At 43.5% G+C, this 22,588-nt stretch overlaps 2 protein-coding genes across 17 annotated transcripts in view; one reads left to right on the forward strand and one right to left on the reverse strand.

Annotated features, from left to right (window-relative positions):
• The window catches only part of RASSF8 (Ras association domain family member 8), a 96,176-nt gene extending 79,553 nt beyond the window's left edge, over nt 1-16,623 (reverse strand). For both annotated transcript variants that reach the window (XM_032473213.1, XM_032473212.1), the window contains exon 1: nt 16,083-16,623. The gene's annotated coding sequence lies outside the window, so the exon portion shown is untranslated. The remainder of the gene's footprint in view (nt 1-16,082) is intronic.
• The window catches only part of LMNTD1 (lamin tail domain containing 1), a 312,291-nt gene continuing 305,409 nt past the window's right edge, over nt 15,707-22,588 (forward strand). For 11 of the 15 annotated variants that reach the window (XM_032473201.1, XM_032473202.1, XM_032473203.1 and 8 more), the window contains exon 1: nt 17,045-17,174. The gene's annotated coding sequence lies outside the window, so the exon portion shown is untranslated. Of the gene's footprint in view, nt 15,908-16,187; nt 16,319-16,768; nt 16,890-17,044; nt 17,175-22,588 lie in introns of those variants that run through there. The other 4 variants (XM_032473196.1, XM_032473194.1, XM_032473195.1 and 1 more) reach the window with 4 other exon arrangements.

Consider the following 22,588-nt stretch of genomic DNA (forward strand, 5'->3'; position numbering starts at 1 on the left):
AAGCACAGATGATGACAGCACATCTGTTGACAATATGGTTTATTGAATATTTTCAGCCCACTGTTGAGATCTATTGCTCAGGAAAAAAATATTCCTATAAACATATACTCACTGACATGCACCTGGTCACCTAAGACCTCTGATGCAGAGGTACAATGAGATTCACGTGGTTTGTTCATGCCTGCTAACACAACGTCCATTCTGCAGTTCACAGATAAATGAGCAATTTCAATTTTCAAGTCTTATAATTTAAGAAATACATTTCATATGGTTATAGCTCCCACAGATAGTGATTCCTCTGATGAATCTGAGCAAAGCAAATTGAAAACCTTCTGGAAAGGAATTCTGGATACCATTAAGAACATTCATGATTCATGCGAAGATGTCAAAACAGCCAATCACAGGAGTCTGGAAGAAGTTGGTTTCTAAGCCTCATAAATGACTTTGAGGGATTCAAAGCTTCAGAGGAGGAAATAACTGCAGATGTGGTGGAAATAGCAAGAGAACTAAAATTAGGAGTGGAGCCTGAAGATGTAACTGTACTGCTGCAATCTCGTGACCAAACTTGAATGGATGAGACGCTGCTTGTTAAGGATGAGCAAAGAAAGTGATTTCTTGAGATGGAATCTAACTCCTAGTGAAGATGCTGTTAAGATTGTTGAAATGACCACAAAGAACTTAGATTAGTACCCACACTTAGTTGCTAAAGCAGTGGCAGGGTCTGACTCCAATTTTGAAAGAAGCTCTACTGTGGGTAAAATGCTAACGAAGAACACTGCTTGCTACAGAGAAATCATTCGTGAAAGGAAGAGTCAATCAATGAAGCAAACTTCATTGCTGTCTTATTTTAAGAAATTGCTACAGCCGCCCCAGACTTCAGCAGCCACCACCCTCATCAGTCAGCAACCTTCGACATGGAGGCAAGACCCTCCAACCAGCAAAAAAACTACAACTCGCTGAAGGCTCAGATGATGGTTAGCATTTTTTAAAAAACAAAGCATTTTTAAATTAAGGTATGTACACTGTTATTTCAGACATAATGCTACTGCACACTGTAATAGACTACAGTATAGTGTAAACATAACATTAAATGCACTGGGAAACCAAAAAGTTCATATGACTTGCTTTATTGCAGTGGTCTGGAACCAGACCCACAATATCCCTGAGGTACGCCTGCAATAGTAAAGTTCCCTGCCTGTTTTGTAGACTTTTGTGGACTAGACTAAAATCTCAACCCTTCCTTTTAGTGTAAATACCCTTAGGAAAAAAGCGCCTAAATTCCAAATCACCATGGACTTCACGGCACTCCCATTTTAAACTAGAGGCTTCCTTTAAACAGGGTGCTCTCTGTGTAGATCAGCCACGACTTATGTGTCACTGGGCTCTTCTCCTCCTCCCCTTTTCTATCTCCCGACTTGAATGATCAGAAAGAATCCGTTTAACATGAGCCCAAATGAAACATGTTAGACACATCTTCTGGAGGAAAACTCAACACACTATGTATGTGCATGTTTATGCTCCCACCTGGGCTGGGCTCTCAACACTGCTGAACTCTCCCGCCATTTTCTCTGGAACCCGCAGGGCTGCCTGTCCCAAAGCTTCCCTGCTGTGCTGGAACACCCCCACCCCCCACCCCAAAGCTTTCACTTGCAAATAACCCTTATCCCTCACTTCATAGGGAAAATCAATGGCAACTGGACAAGAGTTCCCTCCCTGAGCATCCATCCTCTCTAACTCCAAGTTTTAAGTGAAGGACCTCACCATCTGGTAGATCATCCCAAAGATTCCTTACATTATCTCAAGTTAATCCTCACAACCAGTTTCTAAGGAAGATACTATCACACCCAGCTGACTGATGGGTGAGCAAACAGAGGGTTAAAGTTATCCAAGGATGTGTCCACAGTTCCATGACTATTAAATATAAAACAGACAGAATCGGGGTCTCCTGACACTGAGTTCGCATCGCAGGGCAGGACAACCCCAATCTGTATTCTCAATTCTCCTTCACACGTCCCACAGCCTAACCTAAGTGGCCAACTGAATCTGCCCAGGCACTTTACAAATAAACTTGCCTTTGCCTATCTTAAAAAACCAATGCTACCTTTTTCTGATTATAGAATACATGCTCCTTATAGAAAATATGGGAAAACAGGAAAAGATAAAAGAGTAAGATTAAAAGTCATCTATAACAAATAATAAGAATGAACAATCTACAAAACTATACACAATACGGATGAATCACACGATGCTGACACTAAAGAGCACATGTTGTATGATTTCTTTTATATAAGGAACAAAAATAGTCAAAAACCTGCAATGCCATTAGAAGTTAGGAGCATGAGAAGCTTTGTGGGGATAATATTCTATTTCTCAATCTGGGCACTTGTTGCATGGGTAGGTTTAGTGTGTGGGAATTCAATGAAGTGTAATTTATGATATGTGTGTATATATGTACACACAACTGTACACAGATATACACACACACAGAGATATGCACACATATACATAATATACTTGAAGTCAGATGCAATGTTTATATCTTGTTGTGTTTTCTTCCTGGTGTTTTTTTTCCCTTTATTCTTGGTATTCTTGTTTAAAAAAAATTTTTTTTAATTATGATCACACTGTATATACATAAGTTTATATTCTGTCATTTCAGCTAACAAAAAAGCATATGCATTTACCCAGATTACTGTAAATTCTTCATAAATACTTTTAATGGCTGTGTAACAGCCTATCTGGTGCCTGAATCAGTGCCCTGCTATCAACCACTTAGATGTTTCCAATACTGCAGTAGTGAATACTTTCACCCTTTAAGTCATTCAGCCATGCTCTCTTCTCACTGTTTTATATACATATACACATACAACATTTATATTACAGCATGCTCTGCCACATGTAATCATTCCTCTACTTATCACATCCTCATTGCTCAACAATAAGCTTCTCGAAACCACAGACCCACAGCACCCTTCCTTGGACCCTCCACGGAACTCTACTTCTGAACAGAGTAGGTACTTACTATTTGTTGAAGTGCTTTCAGAAGCCATTCACTCCTACCAACCTTGACTTTGGTATCACCTCGGTCATCCATGCAACATGGATGTTTCAGTCAGCGGTATTCCAACTACTCCTCCAGTCTGCCCAGCGAAACGCTCGGGGGCCGTTCGGCATGGATAGGGGCCAGCGCACTGAATTCATCCAGCGACTAACAGCTCCAAGTCCCAAGATCTAATGAGAATCGGATGAGTTCCTCCCATCAAAGAGCTTACAGTTGGTGAATAATTAAACACGGATCCTGCTTTCAGGAAAGGTGACTGAAGCAAATCCCAACGGCTCCACTCCTGAGCTTTCAAATCACAGCTGTGCAAATGGGAACAAACACCACCCCGGGAGCCAAACTCTGAAAACTCGGCCTGGGTGGGGGCTTCTTGTTTGTGAGTCTGTGAATGAAGGTGTTTGCTGAATTTAAAATATGTTTTAAGTACTTTTACAAACATTATTAACCCCATTATGTCTGATAATGTGGAAGTACAGTACATGTTTAAAGTGCTAATAGAAAAGAGACACACAATTATGACAGAAACAAAAGCAGAGCTAATAAAAATAGCTGAGAATGGTGAAAAATATTGTTCTCTTTTTTTCCCCTTTTGCACATGGAATGAAGATTGGGAAGACGCTGGAGGGCAAAGGCTGAATGGGGTGAGGGTGAAAAAAGCTGACCTATCACCTATTCTAACCCAGCAGTGATAATCAGCCAGAGAAGAGAGATCTTGCAGAAGTTTTTCCACTCTGAATGCTACAGGACGATCAGCGCCAAAGGTGGAAACTTGGCCCAATGTTAGTTCTGGAGGCCAGGAAATTGTTCTAGAACAGAAAGGCTGAGTGCAGCCAGAGCTGAGTCCACCGAGGCCCCTGCCAGTCACGAGGTGAGGAGTGGACCTGGACACCAGGGGCTACTGAAGGGCACCCCAGGACTCCAAAGAGACCATGAAGGAGCCACCTGCCTCGAGAGATTTTTAATGCAGACAAAGCTGCTCCACTTGAGAAAGAGACGCCGCAGAGAACAGCAGCAGCAAGGGCAGAGCTGGTCACAAAGCCTCAAAGAACCAACTTCCACTCCTTGAACTGGATCAGGGGACTGTAAGCTTAAGAGTCTTCTGAGTCAGTCTGAACCTGTGAACAAATGAGCTTAAGAAGGGCCTTTCAGAGGCTCACCTGTTTGAAGTCGAGAGCTTCCGAAATTACAACGCGAAGGAAGAAGAGAAACATACATGCACCTGGTAGAGAAAGAAGGCAAGACGGACTCCTAAGGGAGTGGGCACCTCCTTCAGGAAGAGAGGTTAGCCCCAGGCTGGGTTTTAGAGCTGCAGAGCATTTTGGTAGGTAAGGGAGAAGCTGAACCATTTTTTTCATATGATCAAGTAGCACATTTAGATGTTTCAGCATCAACGCATAAAACAGCTTATTAATTTAGTTCTGCTAGAGCCTGGCACACGAGGATGGATGAGGGGGTAGAGCTGGAGGGCAGCCAGGCAGCCAGGCAGGCCGGGCAGCCCTGGGGCAGGGGACGAGCGCCAGATTTCAGAGGTCCTGTGTGCTACCACAGGGTCACAGCTCAGCCTCGCAGGTAGTGACAGGGTTGAGTTCTCAGCAAGTCAGTGACATCTGTGCCTCCAAAAGCTCATTTGGAGACACGCAGAAGATGGGTGTCAGGCAGGAAGACCAGACAAGTGGCGACAGTCTACATGAGAGATGCTAAATTCGAGTAGTGAATGATGGAGAAGCAGAACTTCCTCAACTGTCCAGGAGGTAAAATCAGGACTGGATGAGTGAGTCAAGGTGAGGTGACACAGGAGAGGCAAGATTAGGAACAAGTGGATAATGATGCCACGAACCCAGGTGGGAAATAAAGGAAGAAGTTGGAAGACACGGTGACCCTGAGGAACTGCTACATGGTCCAGTGGGGAGGAGTCTGCCAGTCAGAGTGCACAGCACATGAACAAACAGTATTTGGAAAATATTCTAGGCGCTCATAGGCTGCCCATGAAGGACCATAGTTAAGAAGCCCTGGGCCCGGGGCAGTGAGGGAAGGTGGGAAGAAGGTCTCAAGCAGCATTTCCCACATGGGATGCTACTGGCAAAGTACAAGGAACAAACCTTCACCATGCAGGCTTCTGAGCACCCCTTGTGCAGCCCTACCCACTAACCACCAGAAATACTCACAACCTAGACCCTGGGACAACCAAAACATGCCCCATCTCCTTCCAAATGGTACTCCTGTTTGAGAACCTCTGGTCAAAAAGGAGAGAAGGAGGCAGCAAAGAAGGCTTGGTCTGAAAGATCAGAGATGGGAGGAAAAGCAGATCTCACCCTCCAGCCAACAGGCCATCCCCATTTCCAAAATGCAGCAGTATGTGGCCACTCTCCCTGCCTCTACTGCGAGCACCTCATCTAACCCATTTCTTGCGTGAATTACTGCAATCATTTCCTAACTGGTCTTCCTGCTTCTATTCTCTTCCCCCCCACCCCGCTTTTTATTAAGTTACCATGCTGTACATGGCATCCCCAGGAGTTAGAAGTTTGTACCTTCTGACCCCTTTCATCCATTTCACCCTCCTCCCTACCTCTCCACCCTAACCCTTGCCTGTGGCCACCACCAATCTGTTCTTTGGATTTATGAGTTCAGTGTCATGTTTTTTTAAGATTGCACATACAAGTAAGACCATATAGTATTTGTCTTTCTCTGTCTAACTTACCTCACTCAGCGTAATGCCCTCAGGGTCCATCCATGTTGTCCCAAACGACTGGATTTCCTTCTTTTTCTGGCAGAATAATATTCCATTGTACATATCCATCACATTTTCTTTATCCATTCATCCACTGATGAACACTTAGGCTGGTTCTATGTCTTGGCTTCCAGCTTCTATTCTTATTTCCCCTTGTAAGCCCTTTCCACATGGCAGCAAAGTGAATCTTTTCAATTTTGTTAATTTTACTTAATAAGCACTTTTGTAGTACTTACTATCTGCCATGCTTTGTTCTTTACACATATCTGCTCATTGAATCCTCACAACAACACTGGGAAAAAGGTATCATTCTGTCCCCATTTTACTGATGAGGCACAGAGAAGTTACTGGACTATCCCGTGGTCACAGAGCCAGGAAGTGTAAGGCTGGGCTTTTAACCCAGACAGCCAGCTCCCGAGTGCATGATCTTGCCTACTACTCCACGTCACTCTAATTCATTTGTTCCTCTGTTCAAGACCCTCAACTGTCTTCTCACTCAAGAGTGAAAACCAAGATCCTTGTCACAGCCAATAAGACCCTAGTACAGGGGCCCCCACTACCTCTTTTACCTCATCTCCTGTAACTGCCCCCTGCCTCTGTCCTCACTGTCCCCTCTACCTATGGTGTCCTTCCTCCAGACAACTACAAAGCTGGCTTGTTCGCCTCATGAACGTCTCTACACAAATGTGCCCTCCTAAGTGACGACTTCCTGCCCTTCCAGTTCTATTAACACCTCCACTCCCACCCCTGCATTTTAATTCTTTCACCTCGCTATATTTTTTCCTCCAAAACATTTATCATTGTATAAAGAATGTAAAATTGTTCATTCATTTATTGTCTAGCTCCCCAAGTAGAGTGCACTTTCCGTGATAACCAGGGTTTTGTGTGTTTTGTTCTGTTACAGCTCCATGCGTGGAAGGGCATGCAGTTCATTTCCGAATGAATAAATGAATGAGTGAAGAAAGAAAGAAAGAGTGAGTGGCAACAAGGAAGCCAAGAAGGAGAAGTTTCAAGACCAAAGGAGACGGCTCAACAGTGCAAACATGCTACAAAAAGCTTTGGTTATATTGGGGTGAAAAGCTTCCACTGATTTGGGTAATTAAGATATTGGTGCCTGTGGCAAGAAAAGGTACCTCTGGGGAGTGAGCTGGCAGGTGATGGGGTAGAAGCACTAAGCACAGACAACCCCTGGAAGAAGCTGGCTGAGAAAGGAGACAGCTGGAAGGAGTGGCAATGTCAAGAGAGACTTGAATATACTCTTACCCGGCTGAGGGTAAGGAGCCAAGGGAAGGTGAGACTGAAATTCAACAGAGAGAAATGATTACAGATGGAGAAAGGCCTTGGAGATAGGTGACTCCAGCCCGTGCAGGACGAGGAGGGTCTTCCACATCAACTAGCAAATGCTCCTCTCCCGCCTTGGGTGACCTGCACTGACAGTGTTCTAACTCAGGGGCCCGCGGACCACTGGGTGTGGACAGGCTGTGGATGAGGGGGTATGGTCCTCTCCAAAGAGCCCGGAGGCCTGCTCAGACTCCCTTGAGATGCAGACTCCCTCACTGCAGTTGGAGAAGGGGGAAAGGTGTTAACACTTCACTAAGACATTTCCTGTACGTTTATTTCCCTATACGGACACATACAAACATCTCTTTTACTACAAAGCAGCCCTGAGTGATAAATCAGTAGCTCCATTTAAAGATCAGGAAACTTGAGGCTGAGCGAGTGTCATGATTTCTCTAAGGCTACCCAGGTTCAGCCAGGCTTTTCACTGAAGTGGGCACCCTTGCCAGTATATACTATATGTCATTACTCAAAAGAGTGTAAGAGACAGACCGTCGAGACTAGACAAATTAAAATGGAGGGCATGATCTAGGTTCAGAGATTTTCAAGGAGAGAAAACAGTAAAATAACTGCCACTAACAGGAAAGATAACTGAAATGTAAAGGGATAAATAGCGTATGTCCCCCGACCACCAGACTTTATTATTATGATACACAGCAAATGGCAAAAAGAGAAAGGAAAAGAGGGGGAAGGAATGTTTGAGTAGGAAAGGCTTCCATAAAGACTACTGTAAGGAAATGAGAAATGTTACCAAACATGACAAAAGCACATTTATTACAAAGTACCAGAAATAGTTGTTTTACTTTTAGTTTATATAATCCAGTTATGAATGTCAATTAATACAATAAAAAGAGATATAATAGACAATTGATTTTAAACACAGATACAAAGGCAATTCAATAGAGAAAGAAGAGCCTTTCTAACAAACAGTGCTGGGACAAATACATTTCCATATGCAGAAAATGAACTTCAATCCATAACTCACCCAATATAAAAAATTAACTCAATGAGCCAAACACCTTAACACTTTGCCAAAGACATACAGATGGCAAATACACATATGAAAAGATACCCCACATCACACATCATCAGGGAAATGCAAATTAAAATAATGAGATACTACTACACACTTATTAGAAAGGCCAAAATCTAAACCACTGACAACACCAAATATTGACGAGGACTGCAGATCAACAGGAACTTTTGTTCATTGCTGGTGGGGACGCAAAATGGTACAGTCACTTTGGAAGACAATTTGGTGGTTTCTTACAGAAGTAAACGTACTCTTACCGTACAATCCAGCGTTTGCCCTCCTTGGTATTTACCCAAAGGAGATGAAGAGTTATGTCCACACAAAAACCTGCATATGGATGTTTATTGTAGCTTTATTTGTAACTGCCAAAACTTGAAAGCAACCAAGATGTCCTTCAGTAAGTGAATGAACAAACTGTGGTACATCCAGACAATGGAATATTATCCGGGGCTAAAAATAAGCTGTCAAGCTATGAAAAAACATGGAGAAAACATAAATGCCTATTACTAAGTGGAAGAGTCAATCTGAGAGGCTATACACTATTAAGATCTCATCGATATGACATTCACAAAAAGGCAAAACTATGGAGACAGCAAAAAGATTACTTGTTTGGTTGCCAGGGGTTAGGTGAGAGGGAGGGATGAATAGGCAGAGCATAGAGAATTTTTAGGGCAGTGCAACTGTATGATGCTCTGTGTACGATGATGCTATAATGGTGGACACATGTCATTATACATTTGTCCAAACACACAGAACATACACAAGAGTGAACCCTAATGTAAACCACGGACTCTGGGTGATGATGATTTGTCAATGTGGGTTTGACAGCAACAAATGCACCACTCTGACGATGCTGAAAATGGAGGAGGCTATGCATGTGTGGGAGTGGGGAATATATGGGAAATCTCTGTACCTTATCAATTTTGCTGTCAACCTAAAATTGCTCTAAAAAATAAACTCTATTTTCTTAAAAAATAACTTAAAATGGATCATACACTTAAATGTAGTATTTAAAACTGTAAGACTTCTAGAAGAAAACATTGGAGGAAATCTTTATGACCTTGGTTCAAGCAAAGATTTCTTAAACAGGACATGAAAAGCACAGAGTATAAAAGAATAAATCCGTAAGTCAGGCCTCATCAAAATTAAAAATTTCTCTTCAAAAGTTACTGTGAAAAGAATGAAAGGACAAACTACAAACTGGGAGAAAATCTTTGCAAAGCATATAATAAAGGACTTATCTAAAATATGTAAAGAACTCTCAAGATTCAATAATAAGAAAACCACCAACCCAATAAAAACATGGGCCAAAGACTTGAACAGACACCCTTTAGCAAAGAAGATATAAAGAAAGGTAACAAAAAAACACAGAAAGATGCTCAGCATCATTGGTCTTTAGGGAAATATAAATTAAAATCACAACAAAATACCATGAATGACTAAAATTTTAAAAATTGACCATACTAGGTGTTGGCAAGGATGTGAAGGAACTAGCATGCTCATCCACTGCTGGGAGGGAAGTAATACGCAGTATAACCACTTTGGAAAACAGTTTGGCAGTTTCTGAAAAAGTTAAATATATGCCTACCATGATCCAGCCATTCCAATTCTAGGCAATTACCCAAGATAAATGAAAGTATATGTCCACAAAAGACTGAATGCAAATGCGCAGAGCAGCTTTACTTCGAACGGCCAGAAACTGGAAACAACTCAAATGTCCATCAACAGGTACAGAAATAAACTGATGGATAATTATGCAAGGGAATATTACTCAGCCATGAGAAGGAATGCACTACTCCTATGTACAGCAACATGAATGACTCTCCAAATAGTTATTCTGAGGGAAAGAAGCCAGACCCTAAAGAGTACACACTACACAATTCCATTCATTTAAAATTCTAGAAAATGCAAACTACTCTATAGAGATAGAAAGCAAAGCTGCGGTTTGTGGGGAGGGTGGGATGGAAAGGGGAAGGATTACAAAGAGGATTGGGGAAATCTGAGGAGGGGAATAGGTTTGTGCATTATCTTGATCGTGGTGATTGATGATTTCGTATTTTATACAAAAATCAAAGTTATCAAATTGTACACTTAAATGTATGCAGTTTACTGCATATTATTATATCTCAATAAAGCTGTTCAAGCAAAAGAAATGTAAGGGGATGAAGTCATTCTACAGCAAAAAAAAAAAAAAAAAAAGGAGGAAATATAGCACAAATAAGCAACTTTAGGTTTCCTAACGTTTAATGGCATCAGGTATTAGAACTTACTTTAGAAATAGCCAAATTCTGCCTTAAACATTTCAAAATATTCCAAACCTATCTTTCCATAGTATTTCTACAGTAGGGTTTCAGAGATGATAGATCTATTCAAATATTTTAAGCAAAAATAAGAGTAAGATCTTACCACAGGGAAATATATACAAGATCTTGTGGTAGCTCACAGCGAAAAAAAATGTGACAACAAATGTATGTATGTTCATGTATAACTGAAAAATTGTGCTCTACACTGGAATTTGACACAACATTGTAAAATGACTATAACTCAATAAAAAATGTTTAAAAAAAAAGAGTAAGATCTTACTTTTCTGTCCAGTAACTATCCATTAAGAGCACCGTAAGTTTTCCAACATATATACTTATATCTGGAAGAATAATTTAACTTTAAGTGATCTTCCACAACAGAATTACTAGAACTACAGATAAACATGATTTAGCACTCAAAAGTCAATGGCAGTTAACAAGAGTGACAAAATATATCACCCATGTGAATAAAACCTGGTGGAAAATTATCACAGCTCTCCTCTTGTTACAACCTGTGTTTATATCTGATGTTTTATCAAAACAAAGAATAAAACATATGCTACTGAGTAAGAAAATATTTTTCTTAATGCATAAAACTTGGACAGCACTGGAGTTAATGGTAATGAGATTTGTGATACAGCTGAATGTGACAAAAAAATTGCCAAAAAGTAAGTCTTCTAAATCCTATGGCAAGGCTGTGAAATAAATAGGTAATAAATATTATTGGTGCTAAAAACCTCCAGGCAACTTATTCAAGGTCACCCAAAGTAGCCAGTAAACATGTATACATGAAGGAGCAAATTAAACTTTCTTCTCCAGCAGTGGTGGCTACTCGTGATGCAAGTGTCCTGGGGCACAGAGGCCTCCCGCAGAGGCAAATCACATGGTGTGCCCCCTCTGGCCCCACTCCCAGCACTTTCACACAAGAAAAGGCAGATCTAAAAAAGCATCAAGGTAAGGTAAAGGGTCTGGCTAGAAAGGACATCTCTCCTTGTCATGCCTGTCTGATTAGAAAAAAAAAGGTGAGGAAATGAGGGAACAGGAACAATTTCCTTTAGAGAAGGAAATGTACAGAAAACTTAAGGTTCCTTTTTATGATTTTGACCAGGTGAACTATTCAATCCTCTTTTGTGAGAGCACGTAGCCCAGAGCCTGGCACATAGCAGGAGCTTAAAAATGCTTTAATCCTCCCTGCTCTGCTCTCCCAACCTGAGGGTGCTCAGTTTCTGGCTAACAAAAACTCAGGATCCAAACCACAAACAGATATAACATTTTGGGGAAACCCAGAGGTTGAGTGTAAAGAAATAAAATCCTACAATTAACTGCAATTAACTCCCAAGTATACTTAGTGACCTACAAGATACAAAACTAGAAAAGAAGTGGAATTACTAGAGTCCAAGAGTGTGAGGGAAAATTCTAAGATGAAACTAAAGTCCTAAAAAACAAGTCAAAAGAAAATGTGGCTGATTATTTAAGAAGCAGAGGCCAGAAACGTTAACAATAAAGACAAAAGTACTGCAGGGTTATGGTGCATCAAACTAACATTTTGTAAAGAGCAACCACATGACAAAAATAAAGCTTTAAGCCTTGGCTTTGGAAAGTCATGAGACTTTTTTGGCTAAAACAAGGAATGATTTAGTGAGAGAGGGAAAAAGAACTTCCAGACCTCTAGGTGGCTCCCGTTTTTAAACAACTACGTCTCTACCTTAACTAAATGGTCAAGTGATAATCTAGTTATCGATGCAAGTCACGTCAGCATCTGGACAGGAATAAACATCCTGAGAACTCTACCTCTCCTTTCTCCCTTCTGTCCTTTGAATTTTAGCACTGAGCAATCAAAAGCTGCTGACTAACATGTTATTATAGGACACGTGCAAAATAATATGACATAGTCAGGTTTTTTTTTTTTCTTTCAGTAATCCTGTGCTGATGAAAAAACCGCAGTTCCTTTAATGATGTGCTTAGAAAAGGGATTATCTACAACAGAAAAATCACAAGGGTGACACTAATTAAAACGTGTCTCAATTTATTACTACGAACTTTCCAGAGTCCCACGGTATTAATTTTACTGGTTATCTGTAAAGGTCATTTCATATTATACATAAAACCAACAAAGAAGGAACACTGGAGACAGCCAGTCTGGCTCTTCTGTTGTGAAAAGTAGATTTAACAGTGATAAAGAAGGCAATCAATTTATAAATACAAAATGCATACGACGATCTTTTTCATTACAACAGTAACTATTTATTGAGCATCTATTATATATAGCAGGCACTGGGTGAATAAACTGGGTATTATTTCTGCCCTCAAGGGCAAGAGAGAAACATTAAACAAATAGCACATAATTATTAAGTGTGATAAATATTAAGCAGGAAAAGATAACTGTGCTATGACGGAGACAATAAAGGGGTTCTAAAGTCACATGACGGTAAGGGTGGCCTCCTCAGAGAAGACCTTTATAGAGCATATCTGAACCAGCACCCAAGGACAAGAAATTACTCAGGGAGGTGGTCCTGAAAGAGACCAGCAGCAGGGGCCTGGAGGTGAGTCTGCTGGAGAACTGGACAGTGCAGCTGGAAAGAGATGAAGATGGAGGACCTTGTGGGAATACTGAAGATTTGATATTTTATACCAAGAATAAGAGCTTTAAGGACTTTAGACAGCAAGTGACTTCTTTCTTCTCCTTCTGGCTGCTAGTGGGAAGAGGGCATGGGGGTGGGGTGGAGGGGCAGAGTGTGTTCAGGAGGCCTCTGCAGTGGGGAAGATGCCGGTGGCTCGAATGAAGATGGCAGCACAGTGGAGACTAAAAACCAGACAGGTTTGAAAGAGATTTTGCCAGAAAAGTAGTCAGGACTTTGTGACAAATTGGTTGGGTGGGGGTGACAGAACAGGAGAGAGTGGAAGGTAACTCCAGCTTTCTGGCCTCGGCCACTCATTAGATGGATGAGATGAAACACAGAGGAGGAACAGTCTGAAAGGCTGAGTATCAATCAAGAGCTCAGTTCTGGAGAAGTCAGAGGTGCCACCACTTACTGTTACTGGCTAAGACGTGCCAGGCACTATATTAGGTGTTCTACTTGTCACAGCACCACTTCTAGTAGTAATGTCTCCATTTTACAGAAAGCAAATGGTAGATCACGGAGCTTGAAGTAGCATGGCAAGCTCCCTTGGCTGGGAGTGACAAAGTCACACTTGCCTCCTGAGTCTGTCTGGCTGGCTGTGGGGTAAGCAGTCTTTCCACTATACAGAGCTCCTGGAAACTCTCTCTACACGTTGAATTTTGAAATCTATTTAGGGTTGGAGCAAGCTAGCATCTGAGGAGAGTAAACAGGAGATACATTATTTTTTAAATCCAAAGCCTCAGATTTATGATGCATAATGTTTTCCTATCCCATTCCCATCCCCACTCTACTTCTACCTGCAAAGAGTTTTGCAATGATCTCTAGGACCTGAATGTTTTACAATAAACGAGCAAAAAAGCCATTATGCCAGGAATCAACCCTAAAGAAAAGAGCAACAACATTCTACACCAGACTTTATTTTTACTCAATTTAGTGCATACATCAACATCAGATGCATCAAATGAGTAAGAAACTGAAAAACTCATCATTTTTCAAAATGACCAAGGAATTCAAGTCAAAAATAAATGCAAACCACCCAGTACAGAGATTACAAAAGCCAAGCATTGAGACTCACACTAAAAAAAAGAATGCTTAATAAAAATACTAGGCAAAAAGAAATGATACCAAAACCTCATAGAACTTAAAATCTGCAATTCCTAAATATCTCAACCAAATGCCAAGTTCAGTAATTATGCACCCTAAAAACAACTTTAGCATTCTCTCTCCTTTTTGACTGCTTTTCTGCAGCATGTTGACACTTCAGCAAACTGAAATGCCTTTCTCATCTGCACAGTTCCAGGATTTCCTCCCTCTCCGCTCTCAGATGTCCTCCTTCAGCTACTGAAGCCCCCAAATTAGGCTTTATCAATGAGCCTAGAAAGAATTCAACCCATTACTGCTAAATGTGCCTATTAAGAGTACCAGCTTGAGACTCTTAAAAGGAGACAAAATGAGGAAGAGATTTTTGAAAGGTTTTCCCATCTGCATTACAAATTATATTTTTGTTGGGTCTGATCCTTCAAAACAGTCACCAAATTATGTTCAGTCTTCTTAAAGTGGGATATGGTCACATGTACTGTTTATGGTTTTCGGAGAACTCCCTATGGGGATACACAGAATTAAAAGTACAGTTAATATGCCAGCTAAAAGATAAAAATCTCACAAACCATCTTCCAAAAACGATAGCTCTCCATTCTGCTTCCTGTGTCCGCCGGCACCTCTCCCTGCAGAGGGCTAGCTGGCATTCACTACTGCCTCCCCCGGGGAAAAGGATAGGATGCGGAAAATCCATTGAGAAAGGGTCCCATAATTCTGTTCCTTCACACCATGATCGCCAACTCCTGGCAATCCAACGATGAAAGACTTAAGAAAAAAAGAAAGAAAAGAAGAAAGAAAAGGGGGGGGGGAGACTACCTGGGGCCTCCTACGAGTATCAGTGGTTAATTCAACCGACTGAAAATCTGAGATCTATATATATTTAAAGGTGCTTCCTGAGACCAAAACAGTTCTAATGAAGAATTGCTGAGCCACATTATATTGGAAAACCCATAAATATTAGTCCTCGCTGTCACCAAGCTGGAGGAATTTTTTTAACGCAGTGCTTTGATGCATTGAAAGGGCTAACCTGATGGATTTAAGTCAGCTATCAAACGTGCTCTGCATCTATTTCTCTTCTAAATCCCTAAAGATGGGGGCAACACTGATCCGCAATTATTCCAGAGCTTGCTCTGCTCAAGATGCCATTTGATGCTGAGAAAGTAGAGGTTTAGCAACACCAGGCGGCTCTACGATGCTAAAATAACAACGCAATACTCGAATAGGAACCCAGGTACTCGGCGTGTCAGACCCTGTGCCACACGAAGACCCACATTCAAAGCCCATGTCCCTTTAAGTTCATCTTAAATAAGCTTTCTGAAACGTGCCCTCTCAAAGTTTCTAGCTTGCAAAACGGAATTACTTTTAAGGTCCCTTCCTTTGGATTCCCTTCCCCAGACGGGTTGGCGACAGGGGAGAATAGGGACGGAGGAAGGTTGAAGGTTCAAATATTTAAAAACCTGTAAACCAATCTTTTTTTTTTTTCCATAGGAGAAAATAAGCGTTCACCAAACCGCCGCTCGGCAAAGCGAGCATCCGATTTCCATCTGGAGAGGAAAATATTAAAGAAGCCAGACACACATTTCTCTTCCCAACAAAAGTGGCCTCTAAACTCCCTGGCCAAGGACACTGGGAGGAAACAGAGAGGCTGGGAACCAGCCCGTACTCTCAGTGCAGGCGCGGGTGTGCGGCAGGGAGAACGCGCAAAGGGGAGACAGCGGGGAAAAGGTGAACCCGAGGAAGCGGGAGCCCGCGGCGGGAGCCGGGTGGGGGCAGATAGGGCGGAGAAACCCGAGGTGCACAGAGAGGGGCGGGGAAGGGGGAGCCCGCAGGCTCCGGGAGGAGGAGGGAGGGGTCCCGGACGCTGCCGAGATCGCGGCCGCCCAGTAAAGTTAATACTTACTCAGTTTCGCAACTGCACCGCCCCCGCAGGCCGCCCCGCGGGGCGGGCCGGGGCGCTGGGGACGCGGCGGCGCCGGGAGCCCGGCGGCCGCCCAGCGTCGGTCCCCGGTCGCACAGCCCCGCGCGCCTCGCTCCCCGGCGCTCCGCGGGCCGCGCGCCCGGCACCGGCGGGAGGCACCGGCGGGAGGCCCCGGCTCCCCGGCGCGCCCTCTCCGCGCACCTCCGGGCGGGCGCTAGGTGAGCGCGGACGCCCCGGGCGGGGGTGCCGGGGTGTGTGAGTGCGCGGGCAGCCGCGGCGCCGCCGGCCAGAGCCGCCCCCCAGCGCCGCGCCGATGCCGCTGGCGGGCGGGCGGGCGAGTGAGGCTCGGGGAGAAGCGGGGCGCCGGGAGCGGTGCGGGGCGCCGGGCGAGCGCGGGAGGCGGACTCCGCGGCTGCCTCGCTCCCGCGGCCGGTGCCTCTGGGCGGGGGGCCGGGCTGGGGGCCGGGCCGGGCGGCCGAGCGGCTCCGCCCCTTCGCCGGGCCGCGGGCTGAGCGCGCGAGAGCGGCGGCGCGGGGGCGCCCCCCTCGGCCGGGCGCTCGGGTTACAGCCGCCGCCGCCCGGCTCCCCCGCCCGCGCCTCGCCGGTTCGCCGGCGCCGGGAGAGACATTGTAACGGAACTGGGACGCCAGCGCTGCATTGTGGGAGCTTTTAAAGCGGCGGGGAGCGCGGCGGGGCCGCCTGGGCCCGCGGCGCCCCCCCACGACCCCCCGGGCGCGGCCCCCGCGCCGCCCGGCCCGCCACGGCCCGTGGACACGAAAGCCAGAAATGGTGAGATGACTGGTGCCTCGCTGACGCTCACAGAGCAAAACCTTCCATAGCCCGGGGGTGAGACTTGCAAAACTGTCCTTCACGGTCACCCCGGAAAGTAGGAGGCTTTTTCCGCAGACGCAAAAAAAAAAAAAAAAAAAAAAAAAAAAAAAAAAGGCCTTCCATCCCCCTCAGGACTGGGTTTGAATTGCTTTTCATCTGGAGTGGCAGTGATTCAGCGACCCCCTTCTCAGCAGCAGGCAGTGACAGAGACAGGAGACGAAAAACACAGCGAATGAATCAGACGTGAGTAACCAAGTTTAGAAAGAGCTGGGCTCAGATTCAGAAAACTGCTCCCCCCACCCCACCTACCTTTAAATATAGCAAACGGTCAAGGAGGGAGAGCAGCGCTTTCATATGGAAACGCAGATGTGCCCGTGGTTTTCACTATTCCACCTCTTTTTTACGGCATACAATTACTCTAGCCACTGGACAGACTCCAGTCTTTGGTCCAGACTTGTGCTCACACTTGCCCACAACTCGGGAACAGCTATAAATTTGGAGGGAGATGGGGTGAGGATTATGGATGGGATACCAGGAAGCATTCCAATTATAAAATGTCCCTGTGGATTCTCCAGACACTCGTTTGTTTTTTATCATCAGAACAGGGATGTTAAATTTGAAGCACAACTTGTTACTGGTCGTCTTACTCAGGGCGTGATTTGTGTTGTTTGGAGTTCGGATTTGTAGGCCTTTGGTTATTCCTCTTGGTTTTTGACGTTTCATTATTACACAGCTCATTAGTTCCTCTACCTCAGAGGTGAGCTGAGGAGAGAGAGATGGTAAGACTCAGATGTGGCTCATCAACATTTGGAGGATTTGGGGACGAGAAGGGTTCTCTGTGATTCAACTGTAAAACCCGAGGGAAATTTTTTAAAGATGACACTACAGGGCCTGGATCCTCAGAGGAGTTTTCCAGCCTTAAAGTTAACATTTCCTAAGCTCTCATTCCCTGGTCAGCCTCTCACTCCACTGCACATCAGTCGCCACCTCATTGCCAAATTGAGTGGAAAAATTCAGTCCCCGTCTTGTGCTCTCTGTGGCGTCTGCCAGTGCTCACCTCTCTTTCCTTCTAAGATCTTCACGCCCCTTTTTTTTTGCTGTGATGGTCATCCCTCTTTTATGGAGGTTTTGAAATAGGGGTGAGTGATAACAGGCAGGAGGGTGGCTATTGTTAACCTAGGACTCAGGCTCTTACCGAATAGAAGAACCTTAATCTAGTTTCTGTTGGTCACCAGGAGGGTCCAGCCCTCCATTTTATCAAGCATCTAGGGGTGAGCAAGTTGACTGACTCACGACAACCAGCTTTCATGTGACCAGCATTTAAATCAGAATGAAATATACAATGAAAAACTGTGTCTGCTTTTTAGTTAGAAGCACTTACGAAGATCCAGGTACTGGGTGAGGTACCCCCACGTCCAAACCAGAGTGTGCCTTACTGGTGGCTGCCAGAGTCAGTGAATTTACCTCTGTCCAGCCTGGATAAACCCAGAAAAATCTCTTCTCCACCTCAGCCCCTTGTGGTTAACGCATTCTTTCTTCAGCATATGGTACAATTTGTTTTGAGCTTTCTTAGCTATAATCACATCCCTGTTAAGCCTTCCTGAGATCACACCAAATATCCTTGGCAGGATTTGTAAACAACGCTTATTTCTGGTTTCTAATTATAGTCCCTGAAAGTAACCTCACTAGGATGAGTGAGTATCCGTGCACTTCAAGCCCTGTGACATAATCTGATTTGATTTTCAAGGAAATAATCTGAGAAGATGCATTCAAGAGGAGAATCTCAAGGGGGAGAGATGTTTGTGGAGAGCAGTGAGAATGAACAAGGGGGGACAGTACCTGGAGATGCATTGTATGTGTTACTACTGCTAGCTATAAACAAGTTAGTGGCAAAAAAAACCTAAACAAAGCAAAAAAACAAACAAAAAACAAAGAATATGTTATCTTACACGTCTAGAGGCCAGAAATCCTAAAATCAAGGTGTGGACAGTGTTCCTTCTGGAGGCTGTGGGGGAGAATCCATTTCCTTACCTTTTCCAGCCTCTAGGTGCCACCTGCACTCCTTGGCTTGTGGCCTCATCTGTTTTCAAGGCCAACAGCATAGCATCTCCCAATCTCTCTTTCTCTCTCTCTTTGTGACTTCTGCTTCAAGGTTAGGGGGACATCTCTTTTTCTAAGCTAGGCAGAGAGAATAGGTATGATACAGACACATTTCTAATCATATATGTTATGAACTGCATTGAATAATTTGCAGGAAGAGATGACAGTGTCTTCATTACTGGTCAGCTCGTCACTGGGATAAATAACTTGACTGGGAGATTGCTGAAGTGGTGACTGATTAGTTCGACTAAACCTGTATCCCTCTGGTGAGCCATGCAATTGAAACCAGGTTCACAACTGCAGTTCCTGGGGATAAATTTATTTCTCTGGAACTCTTTGTGTGTGTGTGTGTGTGTGTGTGTGTGTGTTTGTGTGCGCGCGCGCGTCAGTGGAATCATATTGCTAAGCTTGAGAAATATTTTATGTCGACCAGCATTTCCCACATGGGCCCACCAGGGAACACCGCCTCATAAGATGAGATGCTGGGAAGACAGTTGCTTCATGCTCAGATAAGGCCCATGGAACACAGTTGTGACTACAGTTTAGGCCAGAAGAAGCTTGTCAGTGGGTCAGATCCATTAAGGGCCAAGTGTCAGGAAATCCTTTCATGAGGAAGTCCAAGGGACAAAAACATCTTGTCACAAACAAGTAGGTATGTATATTGGCAGGAATAAATCAGGGACTTCTGAATATACGTTTCCTTATTATCCAGCCCCACCTGTCTTCTCCTTCTTTCCCCCTGCTTCTTTCCCCACTCTGTGTTTCACCCAGACTCCTTACAGCTTCCTAACCTCGAACGGTGGTCCAGACCACTCCTCAGTCTCTTACCACATGACCCTGAAATTGCTTGTTTCTTGATGGTGCCCTCACTACCCTCCCCCCATCTCCCCCCTTCACCACTACCTTCTTAAAGCCAGGGACTGTGTTGTGTTTGTCGCTGTTTCCCCCATGCCTGATACAGGGCCTGGCTCAGACTGGGAGCTCGGTTAATATCCACTGACATAACAATTAAATGAATGAGTGACCATATACATGCAGTCGGCTAATGTCACCTACTCATCTGTTAAACTTGCCTTGGATCTTCTTCCATCTAATCTGTAACTAGCTGAGAGTCCCATTTTCTTCCTTAATTAATAAACATAATAAGAACATAATAAATATGGTATTTTGCTAGGTTCTGGGATTACAAAAATTTATATAACGTAATCTCAGCCTTCTGTGAGCTCACAGTCCATCTGAGGAAAAATGTACTAACAGAGGAAGTGAGGCAGATAATGCTGATGCCTATCCCATTCCCTTTCTCCACTTCTTCCTTAGTAATAGAAATCTGATTTTGTTCCCAGTGGAAAGTTTTATTTCACAACCTTCCTTGCAAATAGGGGTTACTAAGTATTGGCCATGTGGATGGAGAGTGTTGTATGGGACTTCCGGGAAAACTTACTTGTGTGTCCTCACATGTGAGCAGGGCTAACTCAAGCATTATTCTTGCCTGAAACACAGATGTAATGGCTGGAGTTGCAGCAACCATATTGTGACATCAAGACTACCTTGAAGCCTGAAGTCATATACTAAAATTTGTACAAATGGGGTCATTTAGACTTCTTCAGCCTATCTTAGCAAGCCTTCATTTAGTCACTATTACTGACAAGTTTGGAAGGAAAAAAAATTCTCTCTCCTCTTCTCTTCAGTATACGGGTGCAGGAAGCAAGTAAATATGGCTTTCTTTACCATTCCTAATGAAAATCTTGCACACGTACTGAAACACTGCAAAGATCTATAAACATTGTAATTTATTTGACCAGCATAAAGAGGCTTTTTAGAAACAGCCAATGGTTCTCAGATCTGTAGCAATTTTTAATTTAATGATAGTTACATATTAAAAAAAATAATAAAATGTGTAGGTACCAAATCATAAACAACTCCTTAAAAGACCCTCCAATGATTTGATGGGGTAGAAGGGTAATTATCAGTGTATTTTGTTAAGCAATGAAGTATAGTCTAGAACAAAAATAAAGCATAAACTGTAAGTGGAAATTATAACAGGGTATTCCAAAAGAAATAAATACAAATATATTCAGAAATAGGATTTAAAGTATGATTGGTCTCTTATTTAGGTAGAAGTTTTTTGAGAGGATAATCCAATGAAAGTGAAAGTCTTTTTTTTTTAAATTATAGGTTGGGAGAATGGATTTAGTCAACTGGGATTAACTATGGGGGCTCTACAAGAGCCTGTGACAGGATCAGTCTCCTGGGGGGAAAACCATGAATATGGGACCTGATGTTATAAAGCTGCCTCTTTGTAAATTCATGCAATAAAATCTGGACTGTCTGACATTCTTCCAGCCTGAATGCCGCTCACCCATCTCCCCACATTTCTCTAGGGCTGTAATTAAGGTTTATAATGATGCCCCCAATACAACTTCGGAATCATAACAGAAAGATTAAATTATCTTCTGCTTTGCCTGTATGTCTTTAATTATATTTTTTATTAATTGCAAACTGGAAATCTCATCTGTTTTATAACACTGTTGGATTAACCAGAGCCTCCTTATCAGGGACCCAATCATAACAGCAGAGTTTACAGTTGATGGAGGGGAAAGAACCCAATAAGTGATTAAAAATGTGAGATTTATATGATCAGAGTAAGAATAGTTATTACAAAATAATTTAGAATCGTCCAGCCACATTTTTAAGAATTGTAACAAATGTATTGATTAATAATAAATGCTGTACTTCTAATTCTCTTAATAAGTATAATAATTCATAATCTGTAGTAAGAGAGAAATTACCTTAGAGTATGAATAAATAAATCTTTATTTCAGATTGGATAGACTGTGGTCTGTTGGTATCAGCAAGAGAGCAGATATTAGGCATTGGCCCAGGAATATTGTAAATTGAGTTGGGTTTTATGTCCACATTTCGTTTAGGGTCCTGTCAAGCTGCTCTGCGTCTCACCCTTAGCTTCCCCAGAGATGCATACCTCTGGTGATCATAAAGGACCTCTAATAAATGTATGGAATAGAGGTTCCCTGAAAGCAGAGCCTGAGACAGGGATTCTGGTGCAAGGACGTATTGTGTCAGGAGAAGGGGAATGAGAGACGTAGCACAGGGCAAGGGGGATAAAGTAAAGATGTGCTCCCAGCTGGAGACCAGCTTCAGCATGACCCAGTGGGGAACTCTAGAGCAGGAATTTCACCAGAGTGCGTCCCTTGGGGCAAAGGGACTGGCTTTCCGTACCACTGTTATCAGTCACTCATTGGCTGTGGGTTGGTGGTAACCCCTAAGGCAAGGCACTTCCTGTTCCTGCAAGAGTAAAGGTGATTCTCTGAGAGGGAGGCAGCTGCATTTAGCAGCCAACGCTCACAGCAGCCAAGGATGCATGTACTGGCCCCAGAGAAGGACCTGGGAAGGGTACCACTGGGATCCAGTACACATCATATATGGGTAGGAGCCCCAGACCAGCCCTACGGTCCTGTAACAACGGAAGTCCACTACTAGTATGACTGAAGCGTTGTGCTGTACGCCAGAAATTGACAAACACTGTAAACTAACTATAC

This window comes from Camelus ferus, chromosome 34 (genome assembly GCF_009834535.1).
Source record: "Camelus ferus isolate YT-003-E chromosome 34, BCGSAC_Cfer_1.0, whole genome shotgun sequence".
Taxonomy (NCBI): domain Eukaryota; kingdom Metazoa; phylum Chordata; class Mammalia; order Artiodactyla; family Camelidae; genus Camelus; species Camelus ferus.